This window comes from Helicoverpa armigera, chromosome 13 (assembly GCF_030705265.1).
Source record: "Helicoverpa armigera isolate CAAS_96S chromosome 13, ASM3070526v1, whole genome shotgun sequence".
Taxonomy (NCBI): Eukaryota; Metazoa; Arthropoda; class Insecta; order Lepidoptera; family Noctuidae; genus Helicoverpa; species Helicoverpa armigera.
In genome coordinates, this window is record NC_087132.1 from 8,629,336 (window position 1) to 8,645,004 (window position 15,669).

Sequence of the window (15,669 nt, forward strand, 5' to 3'; positions counted from 1 at the left end):
GATAAGAAAGGGTATCTGGTAAATGTTTCACGTGCACAATAATACAACTAATTTACGATTCTAATAAAAATATGATCTCGAGACTTCATTATTAATTTTGCCTAAAACAACAGCAAAATCTTAGTAAACCATCAAATTTCCTTTACAAACAATTAAAAATTTATGAGGTCAACTCAATGACTTAACATAAGCTTCGGTCCACTAACGTGCTTTAGTCCCCGATCTGCAGTTCAAGCTATAGGTTAATTGGACCTTACTAATAGGAATCTCAGTTATTGCCGGAGATTAGAACTGTATCCGATAAACTGCAACAAGCCTGAACATATAGGTGTCTAAACACACTATGCCGAACGTACGCGACCGAAGTTCCGCGGCTGATTTTACGTTCCAACGTAATCGCCTGATATGACACACCATAAGTGCCGAACTTACGCGGCAGAAGTTCAGTTGCGCAATTTTGTGTGTATGAACTTCGGTCGCGTATAATGTGTGTTCTACAGAATACGTTGCCGCCGAATTTCCGCTGAACTTACGCCCGACTGAAGTTCGGCTGTACGCTATAACGCAACGTAATTTCGGCATACCTAATGTGTCGCCAGTAATTCAAATAGCATTGCAGGCGTAATCATGCCGAACTTCCGTCGCGTATTCTCGGCATAGTGTGTTTAGACACTAGGAGTCACATTTGAGAGAGACCGTTATTCGCAATCCTTGGGTTCACAATACTATGTTACTGCCTTCCTTATTTACTTGACGTTGCAATAAGATTTATATCGACGGTTTGTGCGGACTTTGCGAGAAGGATTGGAAGTTGTTAAAGTACTTTTAATTCTTAAGTTAAATATAAAGTATTGCCTGTATGTATTGCATGCAGTGCTACCTTTTGTTTGGTGTTATATTTTAAAGCAAACATTAGAAAAAGGATTTTGTGACCAGTTTTACTTTTTGCAACCTTCACAACAAATCTGAGTACTAAACTTCAAGATCGAAGGATATAATGGTCGAATGCGATACCTATGTATCGCCTTCGACCATTTTTTTTCATCTTCTTACCCACTTCATTCTGATATTGTATCTTAACACCACACTATTTTAATTTTTAACTTACTCGACACTATACCATAACTATTTAAAACCAAACAGGACAGTTCCAATCTCGCGATCGCTTCTAACTCAAACTAAAACGTTACATGTCCCATCTAAAAGGTCCATCATCACTTCGATGTCCGACGCCCGCGCACCCGATACAACCATAAAATGTATACTTTATCACATAATATTAAACGACGAGGTTATAATTACATGCCAGAGTCTTGTGAGACGGTCAATGAGATGTATTAACCTGTGCTGTGGATTAGAGATAGCATAGGAGAGTGTTTAAGATGATATGAAGTTTAATTCCTCATTTATTTCAATCTGCAATTAGTACAAGGATTAGATCAACTAATTATCTTCTGCTCTTTTATTGCCTCTTTTTATTTAAAACAAAAATAAAATACTATAGTACGCGCCAAATAAGCGTGCAATAAAGTTCGTTCACCTCCTTCTACCAATGTATCCCAATATTTCAAAACGATACGAAAAAAATGTATGGGCAGTGTCGCTAACACGATCAATACAAGTGTATCGTGGTAAGAGGCGTCCTTGTCGCAAAGGATTACAAACCTTTGGTCAAAATTATGATCAGTCGTTTTTAGTTCAAATATGGGCAGACAAGCGCATTCCAAATTCGAAATGACGGAAGGACATTGCTTCAAAATGGCGAACAGGTGATGCGCCCCTGACGGCAGGGCGGTTGAATGACCTTTATTGCAAGTTTATTTGGCGCGTACTATATGTCCGTTTTTTTGCCTAAAGCTAGTTCTATACTGTCAATTATTTTTGTGTCATTATGCATACATTATTAGTGTATAGCTCCAAAAAGAAACAATGTTAAATGCAAAATTGCATCCAAGTCTTTAGAATAGTATTATACTGCTTACTTATCTACTGCCTATCTATCACACAAGAATAAGCCTTCATACTCGCATGTAGCATAACGTCACAAACGCCACCACAAGACAAGTAATACATCTTACACAGATAAACAACACAGATACAAACCTCAATCTTTTGCTTATCATTGCTTGCGACATTAGTTTTTATACGATAATGGTTCGCGTGGGCACAGAAAGGATTAAAATGCCGATTATTGATGCCTGTCATTTTTCAGACGCCATGATGAATGAGATCAATCAAAAAGAGCGCGGACGCTTTTTGCGTACGATATAAAAAATGGAACTATGTAGGTTTGTACACAAAATGCTGTTTATATTTTTGTACATGGATAGTGGATAGGTTTATTTTAGGAATACAGGTAGGTGATAAAGATGGGCTCATCATAAAGTAGACTGTCTCATTACAGGTTTTATAATCTACCCGCTATGCCTTGATTTGATGACGGCAGGTTTTATAACCTAGTTGGTACCTACGCCTTGATTTGATGACCACAAGCGACTGAGGACCAGATACTGAACGAGAAAATAAAACTGAGGCTGCAAAATTAATCCCGCATTTAGATCATTGTTGATTGCAAAGCAGTTAGCTCATCTCGATAAAATTGAATTGAAGAACATTATAAAATGCATAATCTGCCAAAATCATCGAGAAATCCATCTAAAAATTTTGCAAATCTATTACATAATTTTCATAATCACTTAGGAATGTACTTAGTTTCCGTAAAATTGCGTAATAAACATTAGGTACTCATCACAATCGATTATTTCCTTGTTTTAGAGTGATTTAAGTGAAAAAATCTATGTCAACGTCTCGTTTGGCTGTAAGAATCGCTCTACAGTTAAAACGTCCGACACATCGTATTAAGTATTTTTGTAATGACGTCTATTATGGCCCAGATTCTTGATCAAATCGCGGGTCTAGACGGTAACAATTGTGTGTACCTACTATTACAGACGTATTTGGGAGCTAGCTTATTATTACGAGTAGATGAACTAACATAGAAAAGTGTGTTGAAAATATAACGTCGATAGTAATAAAGGATTTTACATTTCAGCAGATAAAAATTCTGCAGTTAAATTATCACCTCTGCCACATTGAATGTTACTAAAAATCGAAACAACTAGTGTCAAACGTGCCTCCAACAACAATTAGATCAATCAAAGCCAATCGCGATGTGCGCGCCGTGTTTTCCAAAATTTACGGACCCGATACCAACTGTAGTACCCATATACAGTATGTTACATCGAGTAAATTTCAATCATGTGTCCGATCCTTTAGCGTAGATAGAAAGGCGTGTGCCCACGCATAAAATCAGTGGCTGCACCATGGAGAACAAAATGACTAGCGGAGATGTCATCACGCAAAAATCTTCTAAGAAAGTAGCACCCCAAAATGCGGGTTTTTGGAGAACAATGTACGTTACTAATCCGGCTTTACACATCTTTCTTTGGAACCAGCCCCATGTTTTCAAAATAATATCAACAAATTAATCGAGACCACGTCTCGTTAGCTCTAGTAACTGATCACTTCTACCGTAAGTTTTTTGACCTACAAGAAGGCGCCTGACCTACCTTCCTTATGCCATCTCCGCTACTTTTCCTTCCTCTGTGGTTACGCTGATACATAATTACGGTGAACGAAAGCGTGTAAGTGTTATGTCAAATGTTACATTACGCGTTACAGTATATCAGTGTATCATGTTACAGTAACTGGCAGTTTAGAAATTAGTAGATTAGTACATTTTAAAGACGTTACTGGTCTTTGGTATTCATGAGCTGCTGATAGGCTTGAGATATTGTGTTGAATTCAGGGGTTACGCAAGAACTTCATCATTAATGTGAAAATATGTATTTTTATCTAGACTAGTATTAGTATACTCGGTGGCACCACACGTAAAGTTATGTTATGTAATGCTAATTAAAAACTATGGTTGTTATTACTTTTTAGGCACTAAGCCGCTGAAAATCATTACATTTCATATAAATTATATATTAAGTACCTACATTGTTATTCAAAGTACTAATTTTGCGTCATAGTTGCACAGTGTTTCAGTCATCAGAATAAAGGTAATTTAGACCAAACTCCTAAATTTCACAAGTATTCATATAATACGTGAAGTTGTGTTTTATTTCTGTAACCAACTAATTGCGTAAACCATTAGCAATGTAACATAACCGTCATTTGTGTCATCTAAAAGGAAAAGTGATATTTATAGCCATATTTCAGCAATGACGCCAAATTGGCAGGGTCAACTGAACCCTTTTAACATATAAAATTTTTACCTAATTTTTAAGGTCGGACAAAAATGTTGTCTATATTTAATAACTTTAAAAATTCACATATTTTACCTTTGTTCTATACGTGTATAATTTGAAGTAAGACTCTCAACTTTAACCCAGGGTTCAAGGGACCAATATTATATGGCCCTGAGGTATCCATACATTATAAAGCAATTTATTTCACGAATGTCAACCGTCTCAGAATAACCTGATTGACTCATGGTATTTACGCGGAAATGTGGACGACTGTATTTTACACATAAAAACATGGCGTATTATCGTTATTTTGAAGTGGTAAATAGCCTTGCACTTTGCAGAACTCGTGCTGATCCCATCTGGGCGACACGTTTGTAATTTTCCACAGAATAAAGTGATTTTTGGAATTAAAGATGAGATGTCATACCCAAATGAAATAAAAAGACCAATGAAGTTTACATAGTTTTCCCAAGCCAGAGAACTGGACAATAACTTTACAAAGTCATGTTAGTAAAGTCTTGCTTTTTTAAGGGAATAACACTGATTCTCAGAAATATCTTCAAGAATACAAAAGTGTACATTAAACGTTTTATAATCATCCATCCCAAACGATATAAATAAGGAGCACACGGATCTACAGAGCATAAATCACCGACATCCAGCCATCTATATATACCTACATAATTTATCACAAGTTACTCATATGCAGGTCACTACACTACTACGCCTACCATATAAAGTAAATCATTAAGCAAGGCCGAATCGCAAAAGGACTAATATGCGTAATATACGCGATTGAATCGGCATTTTCCTTTTAGCCTCGCATTCTTCCATCGTCCTTGTCAGTGATACAAATAAAGGGTTCCCACGCGACTTCACAAATGAATAAAGCTGGTCTAACCTTTTATTATTACGAGTGCGATTGGCTATCCATTGGGCTCACGATACCACGGATTTATCGCGAGGACTCTAAGGTCCAGCTATAAACTGATATGCGCTTCTAGGCCAACCCTGCTAACAAATTTACGACTACACAAGCTGTTTCTTTTCTCGTTTCTCGTTGAAGGTTTCTTGAATTCGGATTTTATTACTTTTTAATGGTGAGCATCCTTGTAAAGATCTTTTTGTTGGAATTGAGCTTTCAAGCGCTTTTGGCGCTGTTGAAATCTGTTCTTTCGTTTATTTAAAACTATGTGGTTATAGAATTTGAATAATAAAAAAGGAAAAAAAAAGTAAAGTTGAAAGCTCTGAGTTAATTTATTCCACAACAATAGGAAGGCTAACTAATCTACCGTCACTAAACATCACGTCAGCCATCAACTGTCCGTCACGTCCGAACTTCTTACACCGAATCTTCCAAACAAATTAAATCTTAGAACAAAAAAGGCACAACATCGAAAATGAAGCGCTTTATCGCTCGACGCTCATTCCGTTCCTTATCCTTGAGTTTTTTGGTGCAAAGCAAAGTGGGATCCATTAAGATAGGTCAAACGATACGCCTGTGGAATGCCATACTTCTCACTCCTCACTCAAATGGTTCCGTCGAAAGGAGCGGCAAATAGTTGCTCGATGATATTTTCTTGATTGCTTTCAATTTCCTTTCGCTATGTTATTTTTTTGTAAACGCTTTTATTTATTTTGATTTCTGATTTTTTATGGACGCGTTGTAAAACATTTTAGATCGTAAAAGGTTTTTGTGCATTATTTTCTTTCGATCTATTAGAGAATAACAGCAAACTTTAAGAAACTTACTCAAAGGCGATCTCAATCTAGTTAAGTAAAGACCAAACGGATGAAGAAGCAATTCAACTTTCTGATCCTTGGCAGGATGAGCTTAAGTCGCCGCGTGCTATCAAATGAGAAAAGTCAATATGCTGTCAGTTCACCTGACGATAATCCGTTACATTTGACGCGAGTGACAGCCGTAGGGCATAAAGCATTGACCTTGTGAAATGGGACTGGTCCACCTACGCGACTCTGGAACACATCAACAGCAGCCAGATATCTTCAAACATTCTCCGTCACTCTACCACTAACACCGGTCCGATTAAACGTCCCACATTTCAAACCATCCTAAATAACCCAGAACAAAAAGTCCAGACCACTTTGTCGGCGCTTTTATTACAGGTTTTGCAAGCGGCATCATACGAAACATTTTTATCTAATAACAAATCAGCGGTCGCCTATAAAGGATTTATTTTAGCTGTCTAGTTTACTGCACAAACATGAAATTCATACAAATTCACCGGTTTACCCATTAGTGGTTAGCTTACAATATTAAAACACTACAAATCCTTCCTTATTCTGTCTACACACGAACAGTTACTTTATTGTAACGATCCATTAAATTATTATTATCAGGAACAACAAAGCCGTGAGCATATTGTTTTCCAGTATCAATTTCTACATTAACTACAGTTACCCGTTTATCAAAAACTAGGATCTTAATAACATAAAAAACTTTGTCAACAACTATTACTGGGAACTTTAGAGTACCATTTCGACGCTTTTAAGACAACTTAGTAACAATTTAGAGTGGAGTAAAACGAGCTTTTACCTCCCTCTCGTCTAACCGTCAGAGCAGTCGGGTAAATCACCACTTTAGGGTAATATTTATAGTGGTGTGTATTACTCGTCTTCAAAATTTATGGGACATATTACTGTGTCGTTACGACGTAAAATACACGTGGATTTAGTAGGCGAGGTTACAGCCACATATTGTAACAAATATATTGAATCGGAACGCAATAATGTGTGTGTGTGAGGAATGCCCGAGGCAAGGTTCGTCTGAATATTTTAAACGTATAGGCCGCGCGTGGTTGACCGGTTATGCCAATATCTCAATTTGCGGTTGAAGACGCGGTGACGACGCGCACTGATGCAACCGATGCACATAACAGATCAATAATGTTGGACGTGACTTATAAACGGTTCTGTTATGAAAATGAAATAAACTATGAAGGTTTATGTGAGGTCTTTGACCCGGCGTTTGTTACAGCATTGACATTGCATCGGAATTTTAATATGATGAGATATTATTGTTAGATGTATGGTGACTGTTAAAATGCAATTGATGTCCAATAAATCGGACTCTATGATGGTGATATTAAACGTCTTTTCATTTTTAAGGGATAAGCTTGATTCTAAAGACTCTTACGTGAATAGGAGTCAAGTTACAAAGACATTACATGAAATAAATATTACAATAGGGAATGTTAACAGTAATATTTTGTACGATTAAGTTGTTTCATACAAAGTTACGAATCATTTGTGCTTGTAAAAGTTCAGTGGTTTTATTGGCTTGCAAGTTGCTGCTACAATAAACGAGAAGGTACTTAACGGGAAAGTATTTAGTATGTTGTATTGTTTATGGGGTATTCTTGAAGTATTTTGCCATTTTAGAGATGATCCTCTCATTCGCGGTTAACCATAAAGATGCTACGAAAGCTATACCCGTTTTCAACGATATCAGTCTTTTTGTTAATCAATGTTTGATTATACACACACAAACCAACAAATAAACAACCTTTTATCTTTTCTAAATAACTTTACATCAGTAGCAATACATCAACAACCGACCAACATTAATAAAAAAACTTCACAGTTCACACATTTCTCGACCATTACATAAAACAAATCGTCGCTTAAGATTCGAAATAGCAATAAATAAGTAACAAATTATTCTAAGTAAATCTAAATTGAGTTGGGACAATCTGTTTGGAGTATCATAGGCTAGCAGTGTTATCTCTTGGCGACTAGTTGAAGTCGTTTACAAATGTGAGGAGTCACGCGAGGAGTCAGCGACCAGGTAGCAACAAGGTAGCTTGTTCTGTTGTGTTGTTGTTCTAGCGTTATATATTGTTGGTTAGGAATAATAGGTTTGGTTATTTAGGTGAGTTTGTCTGTTTATCTTGCATTTATTCTAACAATGGCCCTCTTGTTAATAAACATGAATTATAGAGTGTCACCAAGGGATGACAAAAGAATAACCATTCGTTTTCTTCGGTTTAGACAGCAGTTCGACTGGTGACTGAGCGGAGATTAGTTATTTATCAATCACAAAAGTAAAGTTAATCTAAGCTTAAGCTTGGATTCTGTGTTTATTTTAATAAACGGGTAAGGGTGAACTGTACCACGTGACTACAACGGAAACCAAACCAGAACCAGTCGTTAAATCACCCATTTGACGGCAATTTTATACCTGGTTAGGCTTTGGTTAGCCATATTGCAACCCACCCTAACAGTTTTCCAGAATAAACAAAAACCGTGTAAAATGCAAGACCTAACTAGTTTTTCAAACAAAACAATTTGCGTTAGAACCTTGTTTTTAAAGCATTTCTTAGAAGAAGTATTCCAAGTGCTGCTTGAATGAAGAACAGGTTTCTGTCGTTTGTAATACTGATATTGTTCCAAGAAGCAATCATGATTTCAATTTGCTTGTCGAAAAGTTCGTGAGGGAGAAATAATTGCGTGTACTATCTTTTTAACATGGAAATCTTGACAGTATTCTTTTAGAATCGTTATAGGATTTATCTAAGGATGTATTCAGATATCGAACATAGAACTTATGCTTTAAACTTGGAGGAGAGAATAATCATCGGACCTCACATAGGTATGAAATTCTTTTAAAATGGCCATCGAAAAGGAAGACGAAACATAATTTAAAAGGGATAGAAATGTTAAAATAAGGAAAATTATTTATTCATCTACAAAAAAAATTATGTACACAGTAAACACATGAAAGAAATAGAAGTAACAAAATAAATGTACAAAGGTACCTACTGTTTATTTCTAATGAAATCTCTTCCAGGAGACCCGAAGTAGGTAGGATAGAATAGGCTGATGTAAATAGACATTTAGACATTACAATCTAATAACATTGTCATGTAAGTACAAAGCTATACCTACCGGTTATTAGTAGCACGATGGATATAAAACTTTCACTATCGCATAGCTTATTGATTGTCAATGGACTTGTAACGCCCACGCAAGCCATCAGGATCGCTAATGTCATTATAAATTATATACCGCGATAAAATACAAATATGTTAGTAATAATATTCAAATTTTGTCAAGAAATATAGATAAGAGAAGATGAATAAAAGATGCAATCTATTCAGGAGTCAAATATTAATAGTTGCATTGTTTTGTAAACTTCGAGTAAATTCTTAACTTACTGAATAGCAAATATTTTCATTAGTTTTCACAATGCATTGCTGTTGGAAGGTAAAGTTTTGATGTAAGGTTTAACCTATTGAAAGACTTCTTCGTTGTCTTAGTAAATATTCTACAACTATCTCTGCATAATATGGTTGTATATAAAAATCGTCAAAACCTAAAGTAACACAGGATATAACCCACTATATTAAGTACCAGAAAGTACTACAAACGGTTCGCAAACCGTAAACGCGTATGTTTGCGTTAACAACACGTGTAAACTGTAAATACAGTGCCTTTGTACGGAACGCCTAATGAAGTGAATTTATGTTGCGGCTCATTATACCTGCATTTAAGCGCACTATAAGATCCGACGCTAACTTTGCTAAAAGCATAAAAATCGTACCTATATGCTTGAGGAAAAAATAATAATAATATGGAATTTCTTTATCTTTTTCTGCTCATAAGAAAAGTGTTTAGGATGACGCCCACAGATTTTTCTCCTCATTACCATGTTAATATATTTTACTTCGACATATTTATGAACAACTTAACTTCAACTGATAAGATTTAAACACCACTTAAATTTTAGTGACGTTGGTGTTTAAGCGTGAGCAAAATTCATCGCCAATTCAGTCTCAACCCACGTTCTAAGACAGTTAGCAAAACATTTACACATAGCCTCAAATTATCTACCTTAAGTGAATAATGTTCGCAGCTTCCCATAAACATTTCTAACTTCATAAACTTTGTAAGAACGAACTTCGCCAATTGTACGTTCTTCGACGTAACTTCCTACAAAGTTTTTAATAGCATACATTTTGATTCTTTCCCTCGTATATTATAAGCCATTGTTTAGTTACTAGAGGTCAACTCTGAGCTCTGACTCCGTAAGGAGTCGTGGTATGCCTGTCCGTTTGTTGATGTTTATGCAATTGTTTTATATTTTTCTATTACTCTGTCGAGAGTTGCTGTTCTGCTTCACTAAGGACACACAACCGTCTACCGTCAATTCAAAGTACACCATATTTAAAAGTCATTAGAGTCCAAATTCCTTTGCACGTGTTAGGGTTTTAAGCCTATTAGTTCAGTGGAATCAAAGCATTCGGATCCGTCGTACTCTCCGGTTCTCTGTGGGCGATGGTACTGGACATGCAATATGAATTGTACTGCGGCTAGTGCCGTCCCCTGTGATGTCGATTTAAGTACGTTACTCGGCGCATCCCTATTCATATATCATAATTTTCTTATGGGAATTGTTTTGCTACTTCGTTGCCTCGCATGATTGTTTTAAGAAGATATTTCGAAGACTTTATTGTGTACTGTTTGGTTGTAAGAGACTTCGTAAAATGGAGGTAAGAGTTTTTAAGAAGTACGTTTTCCTTGATATTACTTTTTAACGGTCTCTTAAATATTCAGTCAAATAGCATTGTGATAATAAACCATTAAGGGACGTAACCAGATTTTATAGATACTAAAAAGCTTCCGTTTCATAATATTTTATTTGTTTATCGAAGTTAACTTTAATGATTGGTTTAGTTATACTCTTTAAAGTATTTATTGTAAATTCCTACACGGATCAAGCAGACTGCTGTCGTAAATAAACCAGTGACCGTGTCCAAGACATTTTTTATTGAATTAAGTAACGTCAATCTTCGTGAAAATAGTTTTAAATACTTCTATTGCTTATTTTTAATTAAGAAACGAATTTCTATTGAAATAAAAGTGAAAAACAAGATAGTAAAAATCTAAGAATTATATTCATTCAGCGTGGCAATGCAGCCAGCCTTTTGGGCACGATCCCCGCTGACAGCGATGCGGATGATTTTTTTATGCATAGTTTTATTTTTTTTATTTGTTAATACCTATATAGATTTAATTTATAATGTATTATCTAATGTAAATATATATGTAAATAAAATAATAATATTCAATTAACAACGACGATAGTAACATCACTAGACATATCCAGCACGTGATACCTTAGGGTTACCATATTGTGCTCGTGTAACGGGATTGGTCTCACATTTGCCCTTCCAATTTTGCACGTCACATTATCCCGTATACACGTGTAAAAAGAGGACAATGTTCGCACGATAATTCTATTAAGATGGAGTGTAAGTATAGTGTTATTTTCATACTTAAAGTCAGGTTTAAGTGGATCTTTTTAAAGAGTTATGTTTTTACTACATTTTTATACTTTTTTACTGACTGACAAGCAAAGAATCATGTGTTTACGACAATGACCATTTATTGACGATGTAGTATTACTAAAATTGTTTACCCAACAAGTTTTATAATTCATAGATACCTTTACCAAAGTAAATACCTTTAAACGGCTTATTAACCTTAAGTATACACTCATACATTGTAGCAAAACAATGTGAAACTTCTGTTAGAAAGCGTGCTATAATTATCTCAATACTAATTTAAGCTGCCCTATTAAGTAATGGTAAAGCTCTCCTAAACATTTACCATTTCCTAGTAAACTATTGGTTACACGTTTGTGTAACTCACGATTTTTCAGCGCTCAAGATATATGGTCAGTTTGTACCACTTATCTATATCTTCACGATTTACTGTACAGTATACTGTACGTACAGAGTACTGTACAAATTCAATTAGTGGCCATACTAATTATGTTCTCACCAATCAGAGCCACGTTTTCTCAGGAATCGGACTTAGGATCTTGTGGTTGGTAACGTGCACTAATATTTTATGTTAATGTTAAATGGGATGAGACTGCTAGCCTTAAATAAATTGCATTGATACTACAGGGTGTTTATTAATCAGATATTATTAGGGAAGAGTTTACTCAATGTTTGTAAATGTGATACGTGTTATAATTTCTTCTCAGCTGTATCGCTTTCAGTAAATCATGCACATACTGTCTTTGTCAAAATAATATCCTTAAAATGAATTTACAATGAATTAATTCCAAACATTCCATTATACCAACTTAATATTTACGGTTCATAATCTGTAATAAAGGCGTAGTCCAGTGACTAACACAAGCCACTAACATTACTTCTCATATCCCCTTTAAAGGAATATTATAGGAAATCAAAGCTCATTTAACCGTAAACAATCATAATTTTAAAACGTCAACGGTGATAGTTAACACCTATACAGCATGACAGCCAATAAAAACAAATTATTACACACTAGAACGAGCAATTTCGTTATTTTATGGTCACTCTAGTGATACCAAGCGTTAATGGTTTTGTCTCGACAGTCGGCGCCAAACCGTTTTGTCAATTTATCAGTGCGTACTAACAATCCTTCTCACCCGACTGTCTAGAAGGGTTATGTTGTTAGCATTGTTTATAAATATTCTTGATGTGCCTTGAAAAAAATATATTGTACCTACTCTTAAATTACTAGAGGAATTAAATCAGAGAAATGTCGATTGCATATTGTTTTCCAGAAGAATATCCCTCTAGTAGGAAGGCTGAAGTACAAAACCTTTAGATAATGAAATGTTATCTGAATGTGTTTTCCCTTCTTTTGTTGTTTTTTATGTCAAGTGATCTTTATAGTATTTTAAATCAATGTTCAATTGTTGTAATGCAGAATGTAAATAGTTCTACAAGAAAGGTAGGCAAAAATTCATGTATGCATCAATAGTATTTCATTGAAATAGGATTTTACTGTGAGAACCTCATACAATGTTACTATACCTACCAATCTAACATTTTCTCTTTCGGCTGTTAGATTTAATAGGCTCCGATATCATACATCGACTTTTTCTCACAATTGTAAAATGAAATGATTGCCTTCACGTAAGCTCCACGTAATTCTGCTACCCTAGTACTTTAGTTGGGTAACAATTTGCGAACGTAACGGAATAAACTATAAACTATAAAATTTGATTAGATTTTGTAATAAAAATAGTCTATTTTTCTTCAAGATAAGCTTCAAAAATATATCGTAAAAATACTAGTTGCAGTATTTTTTCTTGTACATTATATAGGAACAATGGTCCGTTAAAATGATCTCATACGCCCATTAGCTCGCCTGTTTCCATCAGATAAGCAAAAACAGAGATTTGTTATACAATCTTCATACAAACGCTGACAGATAACGGTAAGCGGTTATTGAATGAGACAGTTTCGGACTTTATAATGCTGAGTTAGGAATATAGGACGGTATAACATAGCTTTTGGGGTACCGTATCTAAGAACTTGGCTCTGAGCCATCTTTCTGTCTGTACCTGCTATCTGACTATAACGTCATCCTGTGTTACAGAAATTATCTGGAAAGCCATTTATTCTATAAGAATAGTAATCGTAACTACCAATCGTGTTTTCTAAAAATACAGCAAACAGCTCAGTTTAAATTCAGTTCACAATGTTTTTTTAGTACTGCATTAATTCTACAACCAACATACCACATAAAAAGCTCACACTGCCATTTCAAAAAGGAGAAACAAACATAGACAAGGAAATAAAAATGTCTTGTTATACAGAACCCTAAATAAACGAGCTCCACTTATATGTACTCTGTAGTTCTTTGTAGTTGCACTACTTACAACATAAGTGAAAGATATGAGGTAGTGCGTAGATAATGTGAAAAGAAAGGACTTAAATAAGAACGGTTACAAACTACAGATTTATTATCAGCAAGTTAGTAAACGAAAGATAATTTTGTAGAGGTACAACCATAGAAATCTTAAGACATGTATGGGTACAACATATTTATAAAGAACTTACTATATTTAAATGAAATAAACATATAGGTAAACAATTTTTCCGATTATGGCATTCAGAGATCTATTCTATAAGTCACTCGTAACAAATTATAATGCGCGAAACTTATTCCGACGTAAAGAGTACCCACGCCGCAGAGTGAACAGTGGCCCGACAGTTGACCCGATGGAAAGCACAGTATTTTTTTAAGAAAATCTTGATTCCAATCAAAGTTTTCAGTCTTTCGGACACAACTAAATAATGTGCGTACCTACTATCATTCATTCTCATATTGATTATTAAATATTTATATTATATACATCTCATATTAGAGGTATAAGTAGATTTTTTTTTTAAACCACTCTCCCCCGCCTACTGGCTGTGGGAGAGTGGGAGTCAGGGTTATAGCTTCACGCACTGCCGTCACCCAGCGTTGGGACCATGCTGGGTGACACAACATTCCGGCTCGCTACATGCCTACGCCTCGGCGCTCCCACTGCGGCTCCGCATCGCTGCCAGTGCGGCGAATTTGTGGACCGCCTTGGGCACCATGGTCTTTCCTGTAGCAAAAGTGCTGGTCGCATGGCACGACACGCCAGCATAAATGACATTATCCGTCGTGCTCTTGTCACCGCCGGTGTGCCAGCCATTTTAGAACCCAGAGGCTTGGCACGCGACGATGGCAAGAGACCAGACCTATAATGCCGTCTTTGGTGTGGGACCCAACTTGCGTCGACACCCTTGCACCTTCCCACCTTCCCAGTACGGCGAGCTGTGTCGGTGCAGCTGCTGCAGCCGCGGAAAACCTCAAACGGCACAAATATGTAAACCTCACCGGCAATTGCATTTTTGAGCCGTTTGGGGTTGAAACCTTGGGACCATGGGGCCCAAGTGCCCACAGGCTCGGAAATACTAAGCGATTAGTGGAGTCCACTCGTCCAGGGCTGGCCTATACTTCGGCAAAGGATATGCATTGCCATCCAGCGTGGCAGCGATGCGGATGAATATTTCCCACTGACAGCGATTTAATGACACTTAGTTTTAATATTTCCCTATCATAAGATCATAGGTATAAGTTAGTTTTAAGAAAATATATTTATCTAACTAATAACCTACTAAGAAAACTTATCATATTTTCTACTACTTACACTCAAAAACAACAGAAAGTATCGTATTCAAGTTTCCTAGAATTTTCTTATAATGTTATTTATTCAACTCTGGAATATAATGCGAAAAGTTGCTGGCCTTTGTAATGCGAACTTTATATTTCATATCAAAGTTGAGGAAGGGTATGTATTTCGACTCTGGAAATAGGTCACATGATTCGGTGCCCAAATTAAGTTAATAGAGTTATTATGAGCTGTTGTTTTTAGTACAAACTACTGAGTTAAGGAAAATAGGTAAAGTAAGATGTTTATCAAATGGCAGTTTGAAGTGCATCCTTTCGACGATTGACAATATTATTGAACACTTTTACTAAATCTTGTCTGAAAATTCTGTAATTGCTTATACGTACACTTTGAGAAGGCTTAACGAATAATGATCATATCTATTCCATATGAGAAGATGCC